Below are 27,121 nucleotides of genomic sequence, written 5' to 3'. Positions count from 1 at the left end.
AAGCATCAATTCTTTGGCTCTTAGCTTTCTTTATAGTCAAGCTCTCATATCCATACATGATTACTGGAAAAACCATAGCTTTGACTAGACAGACCTTTGTCAGCAAAGTAATAATCTCTGTTTTTTAATATGCTGTCTAGGTTGGTCATAACTTTCCTTCCAAGGAGTAAGCGTCTTTTAATTTCATGGCTGCAGTCACCATCTGCAGTGATTTTGGAGCCCAGAAAAATAAAGCATGCCACTGTTTCCCCATCTATTTGCCATGAAGTGATGGGACCAGATGCCATGATCTTAGTTTTCTGAATGCTGAGCTTTAAGCCAACTTTTTCCTCTCCTCTTTCACTTTCATCAAGAGGCTCTTTAGTTCCTCTTCACTTTCTGCCATAAGGGTGGTGTCAACTGCATATCTGAGGTTATTCATATTTCTCCCGGCAATCTTGATTCCAGCTTGTGCTTCCTCTAGCCAAGCATTTTGCATGATGTACTCTGCATATAAGTTAAGTAAGCAGGGTGACAATATACAGCCTTGACGTACTCCTTTTCCTATTTGGAACCAGTCTGTTGTTCCATGTCCAGTTCTAACTGTTGCTTCTTGACCTGCATATAGGTTTCTCAAGAGGCAGGTCACATGGTCTGGTATTCCCATCTCTCTAAGAATTTTCCATGGTTTTTGGTGATCCACACAGTCAAAGGCTTTGGCATAGTAAATAAAGCAGAAATAGATGTTTTTCTGGAACTCTCTGCTTTTTCAATGATCCAGTGAATGTTGGCAATTTGATCTCTGGTTCCTCTGCCTTTTCTAAATTCAGCTTGAACATCTGGAAGTTCACGGTCATGTCCTGTTGAAGCCTGGCTTGGAGAATTTTGAGCATTGCTTTACTAGTGTGTGAGATGAGTGCAATTGTGTGGTAGTTTGAGCATTCTTTGGCATTGCCGTCCTTTGGGATTGGAATGAAAACTGACATTTTCCAGTCCTGTAGCCACTACTGAGTTTTCCAAATTTGCTGACATATTAAGTGCAGCACTTACAGCATCATCTTTCAGGATTTGAAATAGCTCAACTGGAATTCCATCACCTCCACTAGCTTTGTTTGTAGTGATATTTCCTAAGGCCCACTTGACTTCACATTCCAGGATGTCTGGCTCTAGGTCAGTGATCACACCATTGTGATTACCTGGGTCATGAAGATATTTTTTGTGTAGTTCTTCTGTGTATTCTTGCCACCTCTTCTTAATATCTTCTGCTTCTGTTAGGTCCATACCATTTCTGTCCTTTATTAAGCCCATCTTTGCATGAAATGTTCCCTTAGTATCTCTAATTTTCTTGAAGAGATCTCTAGTCTTTCCCATTCTATTGTTTTCCTCTGTTTCTTTGCATTGATCACTGAGGAAGGCTTTCTTATCTTGCCTTGCTATTCTTTGGAACTCTGCATTCAAATGGATATATCTTTCCTTTTTGTTTCCCTTCTTTCACAGCTATTTGTAAGGCCTCCTCAGACAGCCATTTTGCTTTGTTGCATTTCTTTTTCTTGGGGATGTTCTTGCTCCCTGTCTCCTGTACAATGTCACGAACCTCTGTCCATAGTTCATCAGGCACTCTGTCTATCAGACCTAGTCCCTTAAATCTAGTCCCTTAAATACAGCTGGTATGTATGTGAATGTAATTCTGAAATGTGAAGTGGCCTACCTGTTGCATTACTGAACTGTTTTTTTCTACCATTTTCTGAAGGACAGAAAATGTCAAGGGTACTTTGCACATAGTACTTTGTTAGTGGCTACTAACAAAGATTTGAACTAATGAAGGAACACACGCATATGTTAATTGACAAAATGATAGTGATGTTGTTTTGAAGTATCCCTAGCAGTTAGGATCTTAGTAACACCAGGAAGAAAGGAGGAAAAAAGAAGGAATTTTTCCAGGAGAAGCAAATAAGTTATATCAGATGCCAAACCATTTTTTTCAATGAACAAGATTAAAGGTGAGGGAACAGAAGAGAGGCAAAATTTTTAGGCACAATTCTAAGCATTTCAAATAATATAGCAATAAGACTTTGAATAGCTCAAGAAAAATCCCCAGCAGATATTCTAATCTGTTATCAAAATTGAATTGCCTCTTTTTGAACAAAGCAACAAAAGCTTGTCTAAAGTAAAGTTACAGCTGGTGGTCTAAAGGAAACTTCAACAGTGATAAAGAAAATGGTCCTTATGGGTAGAGAACAGACATGTGGACCCCAGGGGGAAAAGGGGAGGGTGGGACACATTGGGAGGGTGGCACTGACACATATAGACTACCGTGTGTTAAATAGCCAGTGGGAAGCTGCTGAATAGCACAGGGAGCTCAGCTCAGTGCTCTGCGCTGACCTAGAGCGGGGTGATGAGGGAGGGGTGGGTGGGAGGGAGCCTCAAGACGGAGGGGATATATGTATCCATGTAGCTGATTCACTTTGTGGCACGGCAAAAACTAACACAACATCATAAAGCAGTTATACTCCAATAATAACTTTTTTTTTAAAAAGGTCCTTATTGAGGCCCAACAACCTGATTTTAAATTTTTTCAGACAATTTTGTTATGAGTTGGTGTCAAAATTTTATTTCACACTCCCTGCAAGCAAACAGATTCTATTGGCCAATTCAAAGACTTGCTTTTGGTAAGAATATCTTCTAAGGAAAGAGTTTGGCTAGATGATCTTGGTTGGACTGGATATAATAAAAAGCAATGTCTGGTTAAATATCATTTGATTCCTGACAAACAGGCAGCTGAGCGTGTGGGTACCAAATTCCCAGAAGAGGCCTTAAGCTAATTAAAGTTTATCAGAAAATTGCTTAAGCATTTTTATTCAGGAATGATAATTTTTTCCCAGAGGCAGCTTGTAAATAATCTTACAAAACAATTTTGTCCTAGATCATGTTTGGAACATTTTTTTCTGTGTTAATAAAGAAAGTAGTTGACTCCCCACCACCCCCCGCCCCCCCCGCCCAGTCTTAATAGATACACAGTGTATGTAGATCTTTGGAAATAAAGGAAGTTGTCCTGTGTCCTCTGAACTATTAGAGTTGGGAAAAGAATGACTTTAGTCTCTACTGAGGACCATGGAACTTCTCTAACCTCAAGATGTCATTATTAAGTACAAGTAGGCTCCAAAATCACTGCAGATGGTGATTGCAGCCATGAAATTAAAAGATGTTTATTCCTTGGAAGGAAAGTTATGGGCAACCTAGATAGCATATTAAAAAGCAGAGACATTACTTTGCCAACAAAGGTCCATCTAATCAAGGCTATGGTTTTTCCAGTGGTCATGTATGGATGTGAGAGTTGAACTGTGAAGAAAGCTGAGCACCGAAGAATTGATGTTTTTGAACTATGGTGTTGGAGAAGACTCTTGAGAGTCCCTTGGACTGCAAGGAGATCCAACCAGTCCATCCTAAAGGAGAGCAGTCCTGGGTGTTCATTGGAAGGACTGATGCTGAAGCTGAAACTCCAATACTTTGGCCACCTCATGCGAAGAGTTGACTCACTGGAAAAGACCCTGATCCTGGGAGGGATTGGGGGCAGGAGGAGAAGGGGACGACAGAGGATGAGATGGTTGGATGGCATCACCGACTCACCGACATGAGTTTGGGTAGACTCCGGGAGTTGGTAATGGACAGGGAGGCCTGGTGTGCTGCTGTTCATAGGGTCGCAAAGAGTCGGACACGACTGAGCGACTGAACTGAGCTGAACTGAGGCACATTAGATTGACTACTTGCTGCAAGTTACATTTGAGATAGCTTCCTTGGTAGCTCAGATGGTAAAAGTGTCTGCCTACAATGCAGGAGACCCAGGTTCGATTCCTGGGCTGGGAATTTCCCCTGGAGAAGGAATTGGCAACCCACTCCAGTACTCTTGCCTGGAAAATTCTGTGGATGGATGGAGGAGCCAGCTAGGTTACAGTCCATGGGGTCTCAAAGAGTCAGACAAGACTGAGCGACTTCACTTTAAAATATACAAAATTAATTATAAAAGGAAGAGAGGTGCCTTATGCACCCAAAGGCTAACCCAAATGCAGTTAGGCCTTGGGGATGTTGCAGTAGGTCTGGAAACCCACTGGGGATCCAGAGAGCACCCTCTCTGTTCTCTCATTCTGCTTCTGTGTATTTGTTGTATTCTTTCTTGGGATCAGCTTTTTCTGCTTCTCAGTTCAGTGGAAGGTGGCAGCCACAGTTGCCAAGTCCACAATGTCTAACTTTCTTTCTTGCTCCTGATATCAGATTTCTGGGGTTGGGGATGGGTTTCTGAGCTTGGAACATTCCTTTTCCACTAAACTGAGGCCAGCAGTTGGGTCATGTCATAAAGAAAGTTCTGCTGGGTGCCCTCTCTAGAGACTGGCAAATTCTTAGAGAAGAAATGATTATTATAAATTGGGCTGGTATCCACCAAAGTGACCTTGGGCTTGATGAGAAACAGAGATTATTATTTAAAAATTCAAAATAGCAAGAAAGAAACCCATCACTACTGCCAGCCTCAGGAAACAAAAGTTTAATCTTAACTCTGGAAGGTACCATAGGATGTAGATTTCTACAATGACTCCCATATCTAACCAATCTCCAGAAACAGATTTAACGCTTTAAAAATAGACTTCCTGACTCCTTCTCATGAGATCCTAATCCACCTGGCCCGGAATCCACCTTTAATTTTTTTTCTTTTTACTTCTGATAGTTAAGCATATTTAAGGATCACTGATCAATTCACTGTATACTCTGGCCTCTGGATGGCAAAGAAATTTTATTTAAAGATTTTTCAGGGAAAGATACTCATAATTACAATAATTCCTTCTTACTTTTGGCAGGAGAATCACTTATTTTATTTTTATTTTTTAATTTATTTATTTTAATTGGAGGCTAATTACTTTACAATATTGTGGTGGTTTTTGCCATACATTGACATGAATCAGCCATGGGCGCACATGTGTTCCCCATCCTGAACCCCCTCCCACCTCCCTCCCCATCCCATCTGTCAGGGTCATCCCAGTGCACCAGCCCAGAGCACCTTGTCTCATGCATCCAACCTGGACTGGTGATCTATTTCACCTATGATAATATGCATGTTTCAATGCTATTCTCTCAAACCATCCCACCTTTGCCTTCTCCCACAAAATCCAAAAGTCTGTTCTTTACATCTGTGTCTCTTTTGCTGTCTCGCATATAGGGTCATTGTTACCATCTTTCTAAATTCCATATATATGCATTAATATACTGTATTGGTGTTTTTCTTTCTGACTTACTTCATTCTGTATAATAGGCTCCAGTTTCATCCACTTCATTAGAACTGATTCAAATGCATTCTTCTTAATAGTTGAGTAATATTCCATTATGTATATGTACCACAGCTTTCTTATCATTCATCTGCTGATGGACATCTAGGTTGCTTCCATGTCCTGGCTATTGTAAACAGAAATCACTTTTTTTATAACCTTATAAAGATTTCCATCTACAACAGAAATATACAAGGCATGTTTTGCCTTGAATTTATTCTATGCTTATTCTTTGCTAGTTTCTATCCAAACCCTTCTAGAATTTTTTACATTTCCAATTCTGGAACTACAATCAGTGGAGCCCTATCATATATATTATTCAAATTGAACTATGTGTACCTGGACAAAAACATTTCTTTTGCAAATATACCGGAGATTCTGCGAGACCACTGTCCAGTTCTCTTCTTCAGAGACTCAGACCATCCCAGCAGTCATTTCAATCTTCCTGGTTAGTTCCAGCCTGGGTTTTATCTGGAGGATGTGCTGAGACTATGCTGGCCCTTTCTCTGGTGCTATGAAAAGAAGATGTAGTTTGAGGGGTGAATGCAGTTTCGGGCAGCCAAGTTTAGTATAAGAGAAACAATACTGGACACTGACAGTTTGGTGAGGTCAAAGGCAGCAGCTGGGAAGAAAGGACAAGAACCCAATTCATCAGAACAGGCTGGGCGTGGCAGGCAGGAGGGTCCAGCACTGGGCAGGGAACACAGCGGATTTCCCGGGGTGTCCTCCCACTGAAGCTGAGTGAAGTAGCGAGCAGATTGGCTTTCTTAAAGGTAAGCGCGTGGGATTGGGACAGATGCTGGGTGTCCCAGAAACTTACCATGTGGTTGTTCACTTTATGGAGACACTTGCCTGATTTCCTGCATCTGTTACTGATTTCAGAACAGATTTTCTATTCTATGGGCTTCCCCGGTGGCTCAGACCATAAAGAGTCTGCCTGCAATGTGGGAGACCTGGGTTTGATCCCTGGGTCTGATCCCTGGGTAGGGAAGATTCCCCTGGAGAGGGAAATGGCAACCCACTTCAATATTCTTGCCTGGAAAATCCCATGGACGATTCTAAAATTATTTCTGTAACTATCCCATGGACGGTCCTATAACTATTTCTATTCTATAACTTGCACACTCTATGATAACTTTCCTTGGATTTTTCTAGTTTATCTTTCATTATCTTCTCTATGGCATGTTAATCAGTCTGGTTGTACACTGTTCAATGATGCACCAGTCTTTAGTGGAGGAACTCAGTAATACTGACTTGACCATTAAATGCATTCTTCCTTTTCCAGAGAGTAGAGGCACAGATAAGTAGTGAGTGTACAAACAAAAGGGGAGAGAAAATGAGGCTATAAATATGGACCTTTGTCAAAAGTATCTCACTGGAGTATAAACAGTGAGTTTGTGAGCACCATGCTTTAAGGGTAGTTCCAAGTTGGCATAAGCTTTGGAGGAAAACGATGGAAAATGTAAAGAACTGAAGAACTGGGGCCCATGTCTATGGACTTAAAAGTTGAGAAGTCTGAAGGGTGAGGTCATGTGGATGCATAATCTGAGGGAACATAGTGTTGAGAGTAGTCTTTGCAAAAACACAACACAGCTGTATTCAAGCCCTGGTGGTGAAGGGAAGATTATTTTCATGTGAATCAGTTGTAGCTGTATCATGGAGCAGAGTGCAACATTCTCACAAATTATAAAATTCAGGATTAAAAAGAAACTTTACATTTCTCTTTGAACTGCTACAGGTTAGTTTTGTGAGCTCAGGATATACAAGCTTAATTTCTTCAGTCATTAGGAGATGTTCCAGTTTTCAACTACAACATGGAAGATAGTGACCAACTCTCTACCAGCCTGATAAAACTGGAATTTATAGGCCACAGAGAGGGTTTTAACTTAAATACAAAGAAGAACTTTTATTGCAGGTAATTAAAAATAAATCAGACTATCAAAATGATTTTAGAAACAAGACGGAAATTCCCTGATGGTCCATGGTAAGAACTCAGTGCTTTCACTGCTGGGGCTCAGATTTGATCCCTGGTTGGGGAACTAAGATCAAGAACAAGGAAATGGCAACCCACTCCAGTATTCTTGCCTGGAGAATCCCATGGTCGGAGGAGCCTGGTAGGCTACAGTCCATGGGGTCGCAAAGAGTTGGACATGACTGAGCGAGTTGGGAGTATATCCTTTACCTTAGATAAGAAAGTAACATGGAGAGGAACTGAAGTTGCCCTCCAAAGCCTTGGGGTAGACTTCTGTCTGAGACAGAATCGTGGGTGGGTATATGCTTCTTTCTGTCGATGAGCCTATTTTGCTGAAGAGAAAACCTGGATAATAGACCTTTAGCTGCGGATCTCAGAGGGCAGGAACCAGGCAGATATGTCCACAGTGTTGCTACATTTAGACCTATCTGAAAGCAAATTATCAGAGTATCCTGAATATTTTCGTACCAACTTCTCTGGTTCCATTTATAAAAACAGAGTATGGGTTGAAGTGAAAAGTAAATATTGCACTCCTTCTCAGTCTCATCTTCCAAAAATAATTACTGATAATTTTAAAAAAATAAAACCTTCCATGAATTTTATATGCACTTATAAAGAGATATACACACACATCATATCATTTGCATTTCTTGAGCTTGCTGTTTTCATTTAAAATGTCTAGGATGGGGACGTTCCTGGTGGTCCAGTGCCTTCCAATGCAGGGGACACGGATTCAAACCCTGGTCAGGGAACTAAGATCCCACATGTTGCAGACCAGCTAAGCCCTGCTGAGCTCATGAACTCCAGAGCCTGTGAGCCACCCAAGATCCTGCATGCCCCACAGCACAGGTCCTGTATGCTAGCTAACTCTAACCCAACTAAGACCTGAGGCAGCCAAATAAATAAATGAATAAATATTTTTAAAAAACAGAATGAAATTAAAAAAATATCTAGGACATTTACCATAGAACTTCATAGAACTTCATTCTTCTTCATAGCTACGGACCACCACACAGAGTATTCCATCCTGTGACTGTACCATTCATTACTTAAACAATCACAGATTACAGGACATATAAGTTGCATGGTAGATGCTACAAGCTCCTTATGAATATCTATTCTCACTTCTTTCTGACAAAAAGAATTCTGATTTTGTTCAAGATGACAATAGCCTCATCTAAAACTGAAACTGCTAAGATTCCCATGTAGGTAGGGGTAACATGGGACACAGCTTTGACTAAATGGAATTACAGTATCTCACTGTATGATCACATCATAATTTATCCAGCCAGTCACAGGAAGCCAGCTAAGTTTGGACATGGAGGTTGTTTTCAAATTATTACTATTGTGAAAAAAGCTTCAATCACTGTCCATTGCTTGATTATTTCCTTAGACAAAAGAATAGCATTTGGATAGTAGAATTATTTTTTTAAATTTTTTAAACTTTGTATTTTGTATTGGGGAATAGCCAATTAATATTGGCTAGTCACAATTAACATTGTGATAGTTTCAGGTGAATAGCAAAGGCACTCAGCCATACATATACATATATCCATTCTCCCTGAAAGCGTTTGGATGGTGGAATTGTGAGCAGCAGCCAGTGGGAGAGGTGTTAGAGGCAGGAGGGAGGGTGACACATCATCTTTTTGGCCTGGATATTCCACAGGCCCTGACCTCCTGGATTTTGTTGGTAATACAAGTCAACTCAGCAATCCTTTGTGCATTGCCAACATGACTCTTAGAGTTTATCATTTCTTCATTTTCTCTGTGGCATCACCCTGACTCTCCCCCAGCCTGTCTGCTTCAGCTGTCTTGTGGCCAGATGTCAGCTTCCTGTCGGTGTCTTTGATAGTCTGGATGCTATTGCCATTTGCATTCTGCTGGGCTCTGCTCTGATTATTTCAGCATGACTAGGTCAGAGAAGGAGTGAAGTCAGTCCCTCTCATGGGGAGCCAGTCCATCCAGGCCTCAGGCAAATTTATTTCTGTGCATCTTGATAGCCGAAGTGGAAATAATTGAGGTCATGCATCACAGGCAGAGAAAACAGTATTCTAAAATGCGTGTGTGCTCTGCTCAGCTGTGTCTGACTCCTTGTGACCCTGTGGACAGAAGTCCACGAGGCTCCTCTGTCCGTGGAATTTTCCAGGCAAGAATACTTGGAACAGGAATAATGGAACAGGCTGCCGTTCCCTTCTCCAGGGCATCTTTCTGACCCAGGGATCATACCTGTGTCTCTTGTATTGACAGGTGAATTCTTTACTACTGCACCACCTGGGAAACCCCAAATTCTAAAATATTTCCAAGCAATTTCACTTTATTGAAGATATACTGAAGCCTAAGTGTAGGGGTAGGGTAGGAGATGATCATCAAGGTGCTTACCAACCAGAAAATGTGCCTGTCACTTATCAGAATGGATGCTAGCATTTAATGACTGGCAGGGCTGCACCTCTGGGCACCAACCAAGTACCAGCTCGGCAACAGGAAATGGGATTCTCCTTTTTATCCCCAGAAACTAAATTCTGAAATTTTTGAAAGCTACACTTCCTTTCAGCAGGCTCTTATCTCTTCCAACCAGCCTGTGAGAATCAATCTTTCTAAAATCTGCCTTTAAACATATCTCTTTGATTAGATAATCATCAGTGGATTATTTTTTTTAGGCACCCAAATTCTAATTTGGATGTACTAGTCAGAAACTCTTTGGGTTGCAAGTGACAGAGCTCAATTCAGACTGTATTCACTATAGAGTGGAGTTTGGGGTTTTCAAAGGAAATCTAGGATGGAAGACCTCAAATAGTCTTGGATTCAGGCTCAACAGGATTGTTTTGTGTTAGTCGCTCAGTTGTTTCTGACTCTTTGCGACCCCATGGATTGTAACTCACCAGGCTCCTCTGTCAGTGGAATTCTCCAGGCCAGAATACTGCAGTGGGTAACCATTCCCTTCTCCAGGAAATCTTCCCAACCCAGAGATCGAACCCAGGTCTCCTGCATTGCATGCAGATTCTTTACCATCTGAGCCACCAGCCTCTTTAGTAAATATCTCTGTTCCTCTTTGTATTTTGGCTTCCTCCTCTTTGGCAGATGATATTTTTCCAAACTGAAGGACAGGGCTGGCCTCATGGATGGATGTACAGCCCCTGTGCTCACAAAGTTCCCAGCATTAGAACAGCCCTAAACTTAGACATGTGGGCAAGCTCAGCCCAGGTTAGCTGAGCGTGACCCTGATCAGCAGATCCTCCCAGCTGGTTGATGAAAAATAATCAAAGCTTATTGTATTTGAGTTTGGGGGCAGTTTGCTATGCAGCATTATTATGGCAATAATAACAGATACAGATGACTATTATAACTTTCCCAGTATTCTACCACATATTGTCAGATTTTTAAAGCATGTATTACACAATATTTATTTTTCTATGCCTCAAAAATACTTAGCACAGTGCCTTGCACTTAGCACTTGGCCAATAAATATTTATTGGGGAGGAAAATGGCCCTCTAGAGACTTCCCTATTACTTTTCAACTTGTCTCAGTGAAATGTCCTAAGTGACTGTCCTATAGCTACAGACTTCATTTAATTGAGCTTCTGACAGCACCTCTCCTTTGAAACTGTTCTTTTTATTTTTTTTTTAACAATTAAAATATATTTATTTATTTAGGATTCATCTTCATTGTGGTGCACCAGCTCTAGAGCACACGGGCTTATTTGCCCTGCAACACGTGGCATCTTAGTTCCCTGACCAGGGATCAAATCCCCGTCCCTGTATTAGGAGTGTGAAATCTTAGCCAATGACCACCATGTAAATCCTTGAGACTGTTGTTGAATTGCTCACCAGTGGTGTCTGTGTGCCTGAAGATTATAAGGGATACACCTCTTCCCTTACTTTTATTTGGCATCTCCTCAGCATTAGGTGCAGCTGGGTATTTTTTTTCTTCCTAGAACACTTTCTTGTGACTTTGGTGACACTACACTTGCTTGGTTTTTCCCCTACTTTGCCAGCTGCTTCTTTGCAGGCTTCTAAAATGAATCTTCTTTCTTCTTGCTATTCTAAATAGTGGACCGTGCCAGGGCCTTTCCCCTTGGATATTTTCTTCACTCTTCCTTCTGTCCTTCTCTCCCTTGGTGGCTTCATCTATCCCATGGCTCCAAGCACCATTTTATATGGATAATTCTCAAACATTTATAACCATCCTGAACTTCTCCAACACTGTCTGCCTATCTGGTCTCTTTGGGTCTCCAAATGATATCTCAAACCTAAAATGACCAAAGTCACTTTCATTTTTTTGCTGACCTGCCCACTCTGGTCTTCTCCTGCAGATCCAGTTCATAGGTAGCACCACCTGGTTGCTCAAGACAAAAATCTAAGCATTATTCTTATTCCTTCTATTCCCTTCAGCAAAGGCCTACCAACTCAACCTCAAAGTCTATCTGGAATTCTTCCACTTCTCTCCATTTTCTCTACCATCCTACACCAAGACATCAACATCTCTTGCCTGGAGGAGCATCATAGTTGCTGTATTTATTTTCTATTCTTGTCTTCTCACAATCCACTCTTCCTATAGCAGCCAGAATATAATATTAAAAATATAGATTGGATTATGATTACATTATTCTTGTGACTTAAATATCCCCCCTTTGTCTGATTTCCTGTATAACAGAATAAGATCCAAAGTTCTTATCCCTTCTTGAGAAGCCCTCATCCTATGACCCTTGCTTCCCCTTCTGTGCTCATTTTTTCACATCTCACACCTCCCACAAAGCTTCAGCCACACTAAGCTTCTTTCTGCTCCCTGAAATCTATTCCTACTCTAGGTCCTTTGCATTTACACTTCTCTCCATCCAGAGTATTTTTGTTCTTACTTGATCTTTGCACGGTTGTTTCTCATCATCCAGATCAACTGTAATTCACCTTCTCAGAGAGGCCTTTCCTGGACCACTCAACCTAAATTTATTATTGAGTCATTTCCTTATATCATTCTACTTTACATCTCTGTGTAACTTTCATCTGCTTTGATAGTAGTTTTAGCCTTGTCACTTCCACTGCTATATCCTAGTGCTTAGGACACTTTCTCAGACATGATGGACTCTACATGAGTGTTTCTTGAATGAAAGTGAGAAAAGAAATATAGAATGAATAATGCAAGAGGTTGAATATGTACCTAATTTTTCTTTCATTAAAAATGGTATTTACATTTTAAATTTGAAAATCGTATTCTGACAATCTTCTACATAATCCACCCTTTGGAAGTCAAAATCCAACCTTGATTAGGAGAGCCTTTTATTCTTAATGACAATGCATTACTGAAAAATGAAAAAAAGAGGAGGTGTAGATCTTAATTAATTTCACTACTTAAGATGAAAAATTGGTATTGCAAAAAATTCTCAAATATGAAATGATTACTGGAGTTGGCAGTCAACCAAGACTCGCATAATCATCAACCTCCTCTCTTTTTCTTCTGGTCACCATTTTAGAGTGGATGTAGTGGAATTTTAAAAGAAAAAGAATTATCTAAGTAAATATGATACACATTACACTACACTAAGAACTGTATGAATTAGGTGACAGACACATATCCATTCTCCCTGCTAGCAGCGGACAGGATAAGAAAAAAAACTCCACTGTAACCAAGCATACTACTTTCCAGTGGTCATGTATGGATGTGAGAGTTGGACTGTAAAGAAAGCTGAGCACCAAAGAATTGATGCTTTTGAACTGCGGCATTAGAGAAGAGTCTTGAGGGTCCCTTGAACTGCAAGGAGATCCAACCAGTCCATCCTAAAGGAGATCAGTCCTGGGTGTTCACTGGAAGGACTGATGTTGAAGCTGAAACTCCAATACTTTGGCCACCTGATGCAGAGATCTGACTAACTGGAAAAGACCCTGATGCTGGGAAAGATTGGGGGCAGGAGGAAAAGGGGACGAGAGAGGATGAGATGGTTGAGTGGCATCACCGACTCAATCGACATGAGTGTGAGTAAACTCCAGGAGTTGGTGATGGACAGGGAGGCCTGTTGTGCTGCAGTCCATGGGGTCGCAAAGAGTTGGACATGACTGAGCGACTGAACTGAACTGAACCAAGCATAAAGCAATTAGTGACTAGCCAGAAACTAGCAAATGCCATAATTAAATAGGACTACATCATTATCAAGCAATAACATGTCTTTGTGACAGTTGTGAAAGACAATGAAATCAGGGAAATTACACATTTTGGAAAGTGTAGATGAAGTGAGTTGAAAGTGAAAGTCACCCAGTAGTATCCTACTCTTTGTGACCCCATGGACTATACAGTCCATGGAATTCTCTAGGCCAGAATATTGGAGTGGGTAGCCTTTCCTTTCTCCAGGTGATCTTCCCAACCCAGGAATTGAACCAGGGTCTCTTGCATGGCAGGTGGATTCTTTATCAATTGAGCCACAAGGGAAGCCCAAGAATACTGGAGTGGGTAGCCTATCCTTTCTACAGCGGATCTTCCCGACCCAGGAATTGAATTGGGGTCTCCTGCATTGCAGGAGGATCCTTCACAAACTGAGCTATCAGGGAAGCCTGAAATGTGAGTTAGATAACCTTTATTCTATGACATTCACGGCACAGAGTGACTAAGATCATTAGAGATGATACTGTTTCTTTTAAAAACATTTTTAGCTTAGAAAATGAAAGATAAAACAAGTAATACTTTACATCTTTAAGGGAAGCCAGATAGAGTCTTCTACTGCTGGCTGTGCTAGTCTTAGAACAAATAAAGCTTTCAACTCAAGTGCTCCCAGCTGATTCCTGCAAATGCCCCAGGGGCCCCATTCAGCATGGTGAAATTGCTGATTTAGTCAGCATTTATTCAGTTCAGTTCAGTTCAGTCGCTTAGTCGTGTCCGACTCTTTGCGACCCCATGAATTGCAGCACGCAGGCCTTCCTGTCCATCACCAACTCCCAGAGTTTACTCAAACTCATGTTCATAGACTCAGTGATGCCATCCAGCCATCTCATCCTCTGCCATCCCCTTCACATTCAGTAGAGGGGCGGTGTTCATTGGGCTTCCCTGGTAGCTCAGTTGGTAAAGAATCTGCCTGCAGTGCAGGAGATCCAGCTTCGATCCCTGGGTTGTGAAGATCTCCTGGAGAAAGAAACAGCAGCCCATTCCAGTATTCTTGCCTGGAGAATCCTGTGGACAGAGGAGCCTGGCAGGCTACACTCCATGGGGTCACAAGAGTCGGACATGACTTAGTGACTAAACCACTACCCTTAGGGGGCGGTTCAAGAGCCATTAATGAACTGATCAGCACCTTCTGTAATTAGGCATTTGCTCTGAATTGCAAGCGACAGGCTTTTCAGGAGTGCTAGCCCTCACCCCTCATTTCTTCCCATATGTTCCCATTTCTTCCCAATACTTAGAAAGGCAGAACCCTGAGAATCATGCCCCTTTTGGAGGATTAAATGCATTTGAGTATTCACCTTACCTGAAGAAAGACAGATATTGTCATAATATTTATCAAAGGACAAAAGAATCCACAATTATCTTCCATAATCAAATATCTATTATGGACAGTTGAAGAAACTGGATGTGACAAGGAGTCAAAAACATTACCACTATCGAGCTGCTTTCGTGATGAGCTGCTTCTTGTGCACGGATTGAGATGGATGACTTCGCCATTTGTTTTTCCATTAGAGCTGGGGGCTTAGCAGAGAAAAGAAAATGCTGGACTCTGATTTTGTAGGTCACCAGTATTTTGAAAGAGTGATTTAATCAATCTAATTTTTCCCTCCTAGCGACCCCCCCTGCCCCCACGATCTTTCTACTGACTCTTAAGTAATAAACAGGTCCATCTATGGGCATTTTAAGTTGGAAACACAGTCTCAGTTCAGAAATTAAGTGTGTTCAACCCAAATAGGATTTAGTGTCAAATACCTGTCCTCTCTCAGCTCTGTCTTCCTCAGGCTGGAAGCTTGCTGGGAGGAAAGCTGGTTGCTGCTGCTTCTCAATTTTTCTTCCTTTGGCTTTCTCTCTCTCCCTTCCCAGCTGGCTGTGTTACCGAACCAAACTTGGGTCTGCTGGCCTGAGGGCAGTCAAGCCAATCTACTGATAGAGGGTTGTGGTGAAGTATTTCTTGTTGAGCATTTATTGTTAAGTTGCTATACAAGGAGTCTGAGACAGTGCTCAAAAAGCCCAAACTCCCTGACGGGTTTCAGCAAATCATTTTTAAAGGCCAGGTGAGCAAAGGTCCCAGGGTACCTGGTCATCTTGTGCACAATTCGGATTGGTTGATGGCAAGGTAACAGGGCGGTGTTATGTGCTCTTGATCATCAAGCAGTTAATTTATTCCATTTGGTGGGGGTTTTAGCTTTTATAATAACTCAGAAAATGTCCTTCAGATATTATTACCTAGGTACTTCAGAGAGGAGCTAAAGCAGAGGATATGGGTGAGGAATCTGTCCTGAGTAAGCACCATAATGCTCTGCTTGGTTACAGGTGGCTAGCTTCTAACTTCTCCAGGATAGGAATACAGGGAAGAGGGGCGGGTAGTGAGAAAGATTCTCACGTGAATCAGTGGCCACGTAGCAGGCTTGGCAGGATGTTAATGTTGACTTGATCTTCATGAGCTTTTTTTTAAGATTTTTTTTTTTTAATGTGGATTTTTATTTTTTTTAAGGGTTGAGGAGCTTTATTTTGCTTTCTTATTCGTGAGGCTCCAATTCCCTCCTGGGTAATTTAAAGTTTGTAATTCCCTTGAGGGAAAGTGCCATTGCAAATAAAAAGGTCACAATCCTTGTGTTGGTGGAGAAGGGTGTCCACTGTGGGGCCTTCAGTTTCTTCGTTGATTTTTTAAAAAGTTTTTAACTTTCAATTGGAGGCTAATTGCTTTACAATGTTGTGCTGGTTGGTGTGGACCATTTTTAAAGTCTTTATTGAATTTGTTACCGTACTGTTTGTTTTATTTCTTCGTTTTCTGGCCTCGAGGTATGTGGGATCCCACTGGACTGCCAGGGAAGGCCTCTTCATGAGATTTTCTGTGACTGAGCTCTGCCCCGCTCCCCTCCTTTCTCGCCGGCTGGTGGCTGATGTGTCTAGGGTACCGCTGTTAAAGTTGGGCTTGTGTGACTGTGTCTAGCATGCTATCTGTTTTTGTTAATAAAGTTTTGATGGAACACAGTCATACTCGGCTTGTTTATGCCTACCTCCATGATACAAAGAGTTGAGTAGTTGCCATGCAGACCATACAACCCTCAAAGGCTAAAAGATTTACTGTCTGTCTTTCTCCAGGAAAAGTTTGCTGGCTGCCTTGTCTAGCGTTTGGGTGGTCATTTTCAACTCCTTCTGGAATCAGTGAGCACACAACTTTTCCCTTGGGCTTCTTGTTGCTAGGTTCCTTCCAGCCTTCTGGGAGGTCCTTTGCTTGACCCCAAGCTGGCTTTCTCCTGTGGTTCACACCTGACTAAGGGAAACTTCTGTGCACCCCTTGCCTTGCACGGGAGCAGAACCAGTGACCTGTTCACAGGCTTCTCTTAGGCTCCAAGTGGAGCCTTAAGGGTCGAGGAGAGGGTAGGGACTCATGGTGTGGCAATAACTCTCTACAGGAGAATCTCTTCCTAAATCCTTCACCTTTGCATATCTTTTATCTGGCTAAACATCCAAGTGTCACGAACTGGTTTTAAGAATTTCCTTTATAAATTCTGTACACTGACAGGGTGTCAGCAGCCTCTATGGTATGGAGGGGGTGTGATGGTCAGCAGTCTGGGTAGGGGGAGGGGATGTGATTCTGGGTATCACCCACGTGTACGCCAGGTCTCCTGGATAGGAATGCAGGAATGCACATGCCCCCAGGGGTGTGGTTCAGAGCTTTCCACTTGACTACACGATGAAGATAGTCCAGGGAGGGAGCTGGGGTGGGAACGGAGTGAGAAAACATTGTTTGAGAGGGTAAAGGGAAGAGGGGAAGGAAGATAGACTTCTAAATGGAAGGGCCCAGAGGCTCAAGCACTGCTTCAAACCAGAAATACATAAAAATGCAAGGCTACAGCAGAGACTGTAATCTGTGGGATTGGGCAGTATACCCAGAACCAGCCCATCCTGCAGCTGTTGTGTTAGGCCTCCGGGAAGCAGTAGGTAATTGGGAGGACTGTGTCTGAGGCAGATGGTGGCCAGTGGCCAGATCTGACCCATATATGTGTACTGTTTGGACCACAGAATTTTTATTTTGTATTTTTTTAAACTGAAGAACTTGGCTAGTACTGAAAGATTTAAAGTGATCAGCCACAAAAATCAGATATTTTGCCAAGGTCTCTGCCACTCCCTTCTATCTCCCCACCATTGAGAAGTTACCAGTTTTCATTGTGTTTCTACTGTTTCGCCTTGCTCACTTCAATTATTTAGCTTATCTGTCTGACTCCAAAGGCACTGGATTTTTGACCCTTAGTTTAAAAGGGTTTTGGATAGCAAAAGCAGTTTGGCTTGCTGTAAAGGTTGCTTCAGATAACGCACACAATGCCTGGGCTGAGCATGGCAAATGTTAAATGTTCAATAAACATAACATCTCCTCATCTCTACTTCCTCGTCACTGTTTCGCCCCAGGTATATTTCAAGGCTGTCAGGAAGTCTTAGACTTGATGAGAGAGAAGACAGTCTTCTGTCTTTAAGCATATACCACTTGGTATTTTACAGGAGAGATAGGCAGTGTTGTTGTGTTTGGCTGTCAGAATGAACTGCAGGATTTGTAACAATTAAATCCTTCTTGGTTGTGGGTCAGGCTGTGGTGACCTGGGATATGACACCCAGTGCAGTATGTTTATACCAGATAAGCCATTCAGGCAAAGCCCGATTAATCCAGCAGGCACCTTGAGGTTGCCTACCTTTAGAGGGGATAATAAGGCAAATGTTAAGTAGAAACTCAAACTTTGCAGTCTCACAGTCTTCCTTCTGGTCAGTCATCGGAGTTTGCACTTTGCTTGAACCAGAGAAAAAAAGAAAAGATCACCCTGGGCTCTGTGTTTGCTATCAGACATGAAATCAGAACTGTAATTGGATCTGTCACAGAAGTCCCTTTAAGAAAGAAATAATGTACCATATCACCCCTTCTAAAGACACCCCAGGGACATAAGAGTCCAAGGAGAATCTCAGCACATATGAGATGTGCTTCTTTTCAGTCTGAAATGTAGTGGTGAAGATGAGTTTAGAAAATTAAGAAGAAAAAATGACAGTCAATATAGTCTGAGAACATTTTTATATCTCTAGATTTTTTTTCAGATTACTAAAGAATACCCGTCAAAAGGCCTTCACACATCTGCATTCACGAAGTCTATAAAGGCAAAAATTTCCTCTTCCTAATGAGATTCTGTTTACCTGATTATTTTTATGCCTTGATAATTTTTTCTTATTTTAAGAAAATGCAAGACTTTCTCCTGCATGCTATTTTCTTAGAATATCTAAAACTATGGTTAAAAAACAAATGATTGAAACTTTGGCGTAGTTTTGACACACAATATAATTCCTTGCTTTATCAGTGGGTCTCAAACTGTACGTATATAAGGATCGCCTGGAGGCCACGATTTGCAGATAAATTTTAATAACCAGCAATCTGGGAAAAACAAAAACTCCTAAATTGTTGCATTTTCTGCTTTTCATGGTGTAAATACTCCCACCAAGGCAAATTTCAGTCTACTTACGTGAAGTTCATTGTCTCAGAAATTTCTCAGATTCCTGGAATTTTAACATTCTGTTCTTGGAAACTGGTATGCATCAGCTCCAGTACACCACTGCCTTGAGGGCCTGTGAAAACTAGTATTTCTGCATTCTACCTCCAGAGATACTAACTCAGTATGTCTGGGGTAGGACTGGAGAATTTGGCTTTTGCAGGAACTTCCTGCATCTACCAAGCCTGGGATGCTTAGAGCAGCATTTCCCAAATATGTCCGGTGGAGCCCTAGTTTACTAAATGTGAACAAATATTTCAGAGGGGAAATAGAAGCCTTTAAGTGGTTACATGTTGAGAAAGGCCAGGATGGTGAAGTTCAGTAGGTTTTCTTTAGTACAGACTTGTCAAGTTCTAGCATGTACACTTCCTCAGGGTGATATATCAGGAAGAGGGTATCCAATGCAGTTCACTTCAGAAATTATTTGATCCTAGGGCCTTTTTTCCAGGCTTGCTGTTTTGGGGAAGAATCTTAGTATATACACTTTCCCTTTGTAGAACTAGAGTTAGACTCTGAGCCCCAGGATTTTGTAACCAAAATTTGTTTTCACAATACAGGGCATGAAGCTGTATTGTAGGCTTTTCAGAGGAAATTTTAAACAATGAGTAGCACACGGCAGGTTCTTTATCTAAATATAACTTTTCAGTACCACCTCATTCAGTATGAAATCGAGGCTAGCGAACAGATAGAGAGCTCCTTAACATGCTTGAAGCTTGTAGCCTAGAGGAATTTGAATCATTCCATCCACCAATTTTAAAGCTAGAAGAGAACTTAGAGGCTGGAGTTGGAGAATTTCAGAGCTAGAGGAGGTGGAAGAGGTCACTGGATCAAACCTTCTTTTTTAACATGTGAGGAGAGTAAACGTCCAGGGAGACGAGGTACCTTTCCCAGTGCTGGGGCTCAGACTGATGCTGTCCAGTGCTCTTCTCACTGTTCTAAAATTTCTCCTCTTCCCTGGAAAAAGTTCAAGATCTCAGCTGCCTCTGATGCCTGTTTGAATCAGGGGGCCAAAAGTCCAAATGTCCTCCCCAGAGCAGTTTTAGAATAATCCTCTTAAATTAAACTGGATATCTGCATCCTTTGAAATTTTGATTCATCAGAGGTGTTTGATTCTGATAACCCACTAGGGAGGAAATTATTCTCTGAGGTCCAGCGGCTGCCGGAAGTCAAGCTGTCAGTCGCACCAGCACACAAGCTCTGTTCCTCTCCTTTCATCAGAACAGCTGGGAACAAGGGTATGGAGGGAGGGCTGTGTGCGGAAATACGATCCTGCAGAAAGCTGGTATATACCCAGCTCTGGTGCTGGGAGGGCAATAATGTTTTCTTATGTCACTTGATGAGAGTCAAATATAAATATCAAACACAACACCCTCAATGTGTGACAGCAGAATGTTTAGAGAAAAGTTACCAAAGGCAAAGCATTCGTTTGTACTCTTTAAAATGACTCTGTCCACTTTTTATTTTTACATCTATTATGCCACTGAAACACAATCTGAGAGGGTTTGGTTGAGTTCATGGAATAGAATAATTATTCTCTTATCTCCGTCTCAGGACCTTCCCTTGCCATTCTCCCATCCTCATGTATAAACCATAGGTGACTCGGTAAGTACTAAGAGTGGTGTTGAGGGGACACAGTTAAAATCAACAATGCTCACTCTTTCCCCAAACTAACTAGGCACATTTCCTGAGTACCAATTATATGTCAGGTAATGTACTAGGCTCAGAGGATGCTATCGCGAGCAGCAAGCCAGTGCCTGCACTCATGAATCTAGAGGTCTGTGGGAGAAAAAAAAAATCACAAACATATCTGTAAAATGACCAGTTGTGATAAACGCTGGAAAGGAAGGCGCCTGGGGCTGCAACAGTGTGTAACGTGGCATGTGACCTAGAGCAGTGCTTCTAGAATTCAGCGTGATGCATGATCAGTCTTCCCCTCCAATCTGTCCTGAACTGATGCTGGCATACCTTTGGTCATGTGCTTAAATGCCATGGTAATATCAAGATACTGAAGTGTTTTGAATTCTGATCTCTCCATTTCCGCACTTATCTCTTTGTGTACAATTTGTGGGCTGGCACTAGACTGTGGACTGCCCTTTGAGTAGCCCTGACCTAGACTGTCAAATCAAGCAAGTTTTCCTGGAGGAAATAATGTTTTGCAAAGTGATCTGCAGGGTGAATAGGCAAAACTGAGATGGGCAGCAGAATTCCAGGCAGAGGGAGAACAGATGACACCAGGATCTTGAGTGTGAGAGTGAGTGGGAGACCCATCAGGATGAGTTAGCTGGAAAATGCCAGGCCACACCTATGTCAGCTTCCTATTGTCTTCCTGGAGCAGCTCTCAGAAGGTTCTCAACAGTACACTGCAGTGTGGTCAGTACATTAGGTGGAAGTCAGAAGACCCATTAATAGATTATTGCAATAATTCAGGTAACTTAGCCAGGGTGGGGCATGGACATGTAAGAGGTGGAATATTGAGAAAGAATAGCAGGATTTGGTGGTGGAGTGGATATGGGGTTGAAGGCATGGGAAAGATCAGTTATTAGTTATTCCCATCTTCAACTCTACTGCAGACAAAGAATATCACTTATTTTATGCTCAGGGCCCAAGGACTCTCTCTATCTCTATGGCAGTGTCCTGGCAGGGAATGGAGGTCCATTTTCCAAGTCCTTCAGAGGCCACATCAGTATTTTTGATCTGCTTCACAACTGCCATTCTTTCTCCTTGAAAGGTTCTATTTATGGAACTAATTGAGATATTCCTTTGTGTATAAAATATCCATTAGAGTGTTTCTCCAGCTTTTTTTTTCTTAAAACATTAATTCTAGAAAGTAATAACACGAACTGGATGAAAAAGATACCCTATAAAAGAATCTACTGGGGAAAATCCTGCTAGACAGAAACTTTTCCTACTATGCAGTACTTCTTGGAGCATTTACTATGTTAATGAACACCTTCGGCTTCCAAGAGAGGAAGTGGGACATACGGGGTTTCCACCACTTATTTAGTTATGGGGTCCTTTTTGCCAGGAGCAACTACTAGGCTGGTGTTTTTTGGAATATTTTTTGGAAAAGGATGCTTCCTGGTGACCAGAGGAGCTCTATCCTTAGCACCTGAATTCAGTTTTTCACATATTTTGAGACAAGATGAGGTTTTTTGTTTCTTCCTATCACAGGACAATCTAGTTCTGTTTTGTAAGGTGCTTTTACCCAAATGCTAAGTGAGTCTTGGGGATCAGAACAGCTCCCCCTGTACCTGATAAACTTGCATTTCTATGTGATGAAAACTGCTACGGAAACTCTAAGTATCAATCTGGGCGCACCAGCCAGCATGTCTGTCTGGGGCCATGTGTCCCAACCAGGCAATAACTCTGGCAGGGAGAACATCAAGAGCCACCCTGATGGAAGTAAGTGACCACTTGCATAGTAGCAGAAAATTCTCTATCTGAGCTGAGTACAGCTCAGCAGTAGTTATAAATGATAGCTAAGTCGGTGGAGGCTGCCCTTCTCGCTCCCCTTCCTCCCTCCTTCCTGGCCTTTGAAGGCCACCAATAACAACAGAAAAGAAAAGATTTTTCTTTATTCAGTAAGCCAGTTTCATGCAACTATAACACTGACATCTATAAGCAGGCGAGCGAGATCAGGGCCTCTCAGTCCTGAAGGTGCAGAGGAATCACCTGGGGATTGTAGTAAACACGCTCAGCTCTGAAAGCAGTCAGTCAATGTGGGGCCAGAGAGCCTGCATTTCCAATAGGCTCCCGGGGAGCCAGAGCCGCGGTGAACAGAATGCAGGATTTTTGTTGATTGATTAGTAGTAACTCACTTACCTTTATTCCGTTTTATAGTTTCTTGTCATTTTTAATATAACAACATCATTGGAAAACTAATTAAGTTAAATTAAGCTATTTCCGATAGTTGAGAAACAAAATGCCATAATTTTTAATCACCCCTGATATGGTTTGTGAAAAAGCATACTATTAAATAAAATGCTTACAATAGTGTTATCAAATATTATAATGATACTTGTTTAACATTGAATATTTTCCTTATCAGCTAATGAAGAGGAATGTTAAAGAAGCCTTAGTTTTATTGTTACAAGATACTTCAAGTTCTAATTGACTTTGAATGACTGACTTTTGCTCACTTAATTTTTTTAAATTAATTTTTATAGGAGGATAGTTGCTTTAAAACATTATGTTAGTTTCCACTGTACAGTAAAATGAATCAGTCACACATACATGTATAATCCCTCCCTTTTGGGCTTCCTTCCCACTCATGTCATGAGATACATCGACGGATAGTTCGTCTGCTCTCAACTTTAAAAGTGCTCGAGAATCCTTCAACCTGTTTCCTACAAATGCTTCTCTTTCAGCTTTACTTCTAGGACTTCTAATTTTGTAGATTTTGACTTTTCTCTTCCCTGCTTTATCATCATACATGCATTTCTTAAAACTAAGGCTATACTCTCAGAATTACAGTATAATGATCAAAATAGCAAATTAATAGCTGTTATTTAACCTCCAGCTATTGTTCAGATCTTTTAAATTGTCCCAATGACTCCCTTTATGGCAGACATTATACCCCTCACCCCCCACTGAAGTTCTGGCCAGATCCAATGGACCAGGTGTAAGTCATCCAGTCATGTCCAATCCCTTGTGACCCCATGGACTGCAGCATGCCAGGCCTCACTGTCCCTCACCATCTCCCAAAGTCTGCCCAAGTTCATGACCACTGAGTCTGTGATGTCATCCAGCCATCTCATCCTCTGACGCCCTCTGATGCCCTCTTCTCCTTCTGCCCTGAGTCTTTCCCAGCATCAGGGACCTTTTCAGTGAGTTGGTTGGTCATATCCAATGACCAAAATACTGGAGCTTCAGCTTCAGCATCAGTCCTTCCAATGAGTATTCAGGACTGATTTCCCTTAAGATTGACTGGTTTGATCTCCTTGCTGTCCAAAGGAATTTCAGGAGTCTTCTCCAACACCACAGTTCAAAGGCATACATTCTTTGGTGTTCATTACACTGCTTACCCCCTACCAAAGTTCTGGCCAGATCCAATGGGCCAAGTGTTTAGCATAATCTAAGTAGCCCAGGACTAAGACAATAGGAAATGATAGGCTATGAGGAGGTGAAGGATTGTGGCTGCCTCGGTGAGTACCATTCTTGAAGGCATTTTCAGTAAAATATCTAACAAGCACAGTGCCAGCTTAGGTTGTGGTCACTCACACACTCTCTCACCCACACCCTCACATCTCCCTGCCTCATCTATACCAATTACCATGTCCCTGAAATTTTAGGCCTCCCACAATGCCACTTCCCCAGTCATAGCTCCCTAGTTCCCCTTGCAGAACAACTCCACTTGCCATGAAACATAACCACTTAGTTATCATGCACATGAGGTAATCCATCATCCATTCAGACAAATGGATAAATGCTGGTTATAAATGCCAGGTGACCTGGAGAACTCAGAAACTTAAACATAGGACAAACTATCGCGTTTTTAATGATGGGGTGTGATGTTGGTTTGTGTCAAGGTTCATGCTCAGAAAACTAAGGGTGATTTTTGTAGCTGGTGAGAGCCAACTAATATTCCAGGTTCCCTAGGAAAATGACAGCCAGTGTCTAAAAGAAACTGCCTTCCTTCAGAAAGGCATTCTTTCCTCTTGTGTTTTGAGGAAGAAAACCAGACTCTGAACTTTTCTGCTCAATGGGAATCTGGGCTATCAAAGCTATAAATTGAGATTTCTGTCCGGCCTAATGCAGCTCAAGTTTGGCATCCAAAGAAGTCGTCCAAAAACTGTCAAGTTTTTAAAGACTTTCCATAGTTTGAAATTGCAGATAAAGCATTACAGACATGCTCAAGTATCTGTTACTATAGATTTTAGCCTGCAGTGCTTCATAATCCAGAGCTTTTAAAAAGAGTTGCAATGGTGAAAATTAGGAAATCCAAATGAAAGTTGGAGAGTATGATAAAATATGTAAATGCTGGCTTATTCTGTCCATTATAATAAAAAAACATCAAGTGGAATGTTTTGTTAGGAATCATGTTAGATGTTTTCCAGTAATTATATTATTTATTATACTTAAGAACCCTATGAGGATGATACTATCGTGACTCCTTTTTAATAGATGAAGAAATGGAGGACCAGCGAGATCTCTCTGTCCTCTCTGTAAATTGCCCAAGGTTACCTTGCTAACAAACAAGAGAGCTGTGAGTGGAACCAGGTCTATCTGACTCCAGTGAGTCTTAGGCCCTTAGTCTTTTTGCTTCTTTTTGCCCCTGCCAAGTTGGCAGTCAGTGATTTTTGTTAATTGTGCTGGTGTGAGGCGATAATCTAAGGAATCAGCTAATGTCTGGGAATGTAATCAGCTATTCTAAAATATAATCAGATTAGCTTCAGTGTTTCTATTTCAATATTCAACATTTCAGTCAATTCATTGATCCAAAGTCTGCTATCCTCATTACATATTATTAACACTTTAAAATCATGTGTATTGAACTAGTGGATGTGATTTATTGTGCTCTTTATACTTTTACTCCTAAGAGTAGCTATGGATTAAAAAAAATATTTAAAACATTTTTTTGATACACTGAGGGCTCCTGAAGAAGTGAGTGGCTATTACCCAAATATAAAATAACCATTGAATTCAATTGCAGTGAGAAAGCAATTATTGAGTTCCTATTTGATGCTTTATGCTTATCTTGGGCTGGCAAAAATGAGTGAATTTCTTGCCCTAACGTCATTCATAATTGGGAGGAAGATAGACAGGTAGAAAAGTAATTATATGACAATGTGGAAAGAGCCACACCAGGGATAAGGAACAAGGAGCTTCGAAGGGAGTAACCAGACGAAAGACTGTCACCTCAGGGGCATGACTCACAGCTGCACACAGCCATTCCCTCAGTGAGCTAGGTTTGGCCTTAAGTGTTCCTCTAACAGGTAGTAACCACACAGTTTCTTAACACATGTCGGGGGTGAGGTGGGTGCTTGTGAAGTGAGGGAAATCATTAGCATATTCTTTTTTAAAAATTTATTTTTTAAAACTTTTTATTTTGTATTGGCATATAGCTGGTTAACCGGAGAAGGCACTGGCACCCCACTCCAGTACTCTTGCCTGGAAAATCCCATGGATGGAGGAGCCTGGTAGGCTGCAGTCCATTGGGTCGCTAAGAGTCGGACACGACTGAGCGACTTCACTTTCACTTTTCCCTTTCACACATTGGAGAAGGAAATGGCAACCCACTCCAGTGTTCTTGCCTGGAGAATCCCAGGGACGGGGGAGCCTGGTGGGCTGCCGTCTATGGGATCACACAGAGTCGGACACGACTGAAGCGACTTAGCAGCAGCAGCATAGCTGGTTAACAACGTTGTGATAGTTTCAGGTGGATAGCAAAGGGACTCAGCTATACATATACATGGATCCATTCTCTCCCAAACTCCCCTCCCATCCAGGCTGCCATATAACACCGAGCAGAGTTCCCTGCTCACTTGCATATCCCTAGTTTAGGGTTGTTTACGTTTCTTAAATGTAAAACTGGTCAAATTCCCAGTCCCTCACATCAGGGACACTGCCCCCTCTTCCCCCTCTCACCCGTTCCACTCTGGCCACAGAAGAACTCTCCAGATACAGGTGCATACCGGGGCTTTAGTACCTGCTGTTTGCTTTACTGGAACAGTCATCCCCCAGGTAACCATGTGGCTGGTTCCCTTGCCTCCTTGAAGTTCTAACCCAACGGTCGCCTTCTCAGTGCAACTTGCCCTGACCACTCCCCTCCTCTCTGAGTCCCAGACTCCTTCCTTGCATTGTTTCTCCACAATACTCATCACTGTGGGACACATTCTGCACTTTGGCTGTGTGCTTATTAATAGTTATATGTATGTCACCATAGCAAATAGCTCCGTGAGGGCAGGGTTTTTGTTCTTCCAATTCACTACTGCCTCCTTGGTTTGCAACAGGATCTGGCTCACACAATATTTGCTAAGCAATTACTATGGTCAGGTGAACTGTTGCTATTCAACTACTGGTCTTAGCCAAGAGTTATTAGTTATTATCCTCTGTTAATAAGCAAAAAGTCCCATAGAATGCAAATATTACATAATCCTTTAGCATTCTTCTCTGGGAAAGCTCCTCAGTCAACCTTGTCCCACTCTCAACAATGCATGAGGTTTATTTACACTGAAAAACACTA

At 41.8% G+C, this 27,121-nt stretch overlaps 1 long non-coding RNA gene and 1 other non-coding gene across 3 annotated transcripts in view; both read left to right on the top strand.

The window, feature by feature from the left end:
- Nucleotides 1-3,770: 3,770 nt before the first annotated feature.
- TRNAC-ACA (transfer RNA cysteine (anticodon ACA)) lies at nt 3,771-3,843 on the top strand. Its single transcript has one exon. It is a non-coding gene; the product is annotated as a tRNA-Cys (tRNA).
- Nucleotides 3,844-5,962: 2,119 nt separating this feature from the next.
- LOC139030860 (uncharacterized) overlaps nt 5,963-27,121 on the top strand; it is a 61,391-nt gene continuing 40,232 nt past the window's right edge. For both annotated transcript variants that reach the window (XR_011483297.1, XR_011483296.1), the window contains exon 1: nt 5,963-6,064. This is a non-coding gene — a long non-coding RNA (uncharacterized lncRNA). The remainder of the gene's footprint in view (nt 6,065-27,121) is intronic.

Source organism: Odocoileus virginianus, chromosome 24 (assembly GCF_023699985.2).
Source record: "Odocoileus virginianus isolate 20LAN1187 ecotype Illinois chromosome 24, Ovbor_1.2, whole genome shotgun sequence".
NCBI lineage: Eukaryota > Metazoa > Chordata > Mammalia > Artiodactyla > Cervidae > Odocoileus > Odocoileus virginianus.
Note: the sequence above shows the minus strand (reverse complement) of the source record. Positions and strands in the feature narration are given on the sequence as shown.